The sequence below is a fragment of the Penaeus monodon genome, chromosome 34, assembly GCF_015228065.2.
Source record: "Penaeus monodon isolate SGIC_2016 chromosome 34, NSTDA_Pmon_1, whole genome shotgun sequence".
Taxonomy (NCBI): domain Eukaryota; kingdom Metazoa; phylum Arthropoda; class Malacostraca; order Decapoda; family Penaeidae; genus Penaeus; species Penaeus monodon.
In genome coordinates, this window is record NC_051419.1 from 14,747,296 (window position 1) to 14,747,520 (window position 225).

Here is a 225-nt window from a genome sequence, read left to right on the forward strand (position 1 = left end):
GAATGACCACAGAATCCAGCCAACATTCCCAAGCCTCGGAGAGCATGAGGTAGATGTGTAACGAATATAGAAATACATATATCAAATGTTATAACCATACCACACACGAACATTTGCGAAATCAAATTAGACTTATTTTGTTTCCGGCTTCCCAAAGCAAGCAAATAATGTACCAGTGCCCTCGAGGCTGTGTGTTCCTCTTACGACAGCAATGCAACGATGTGT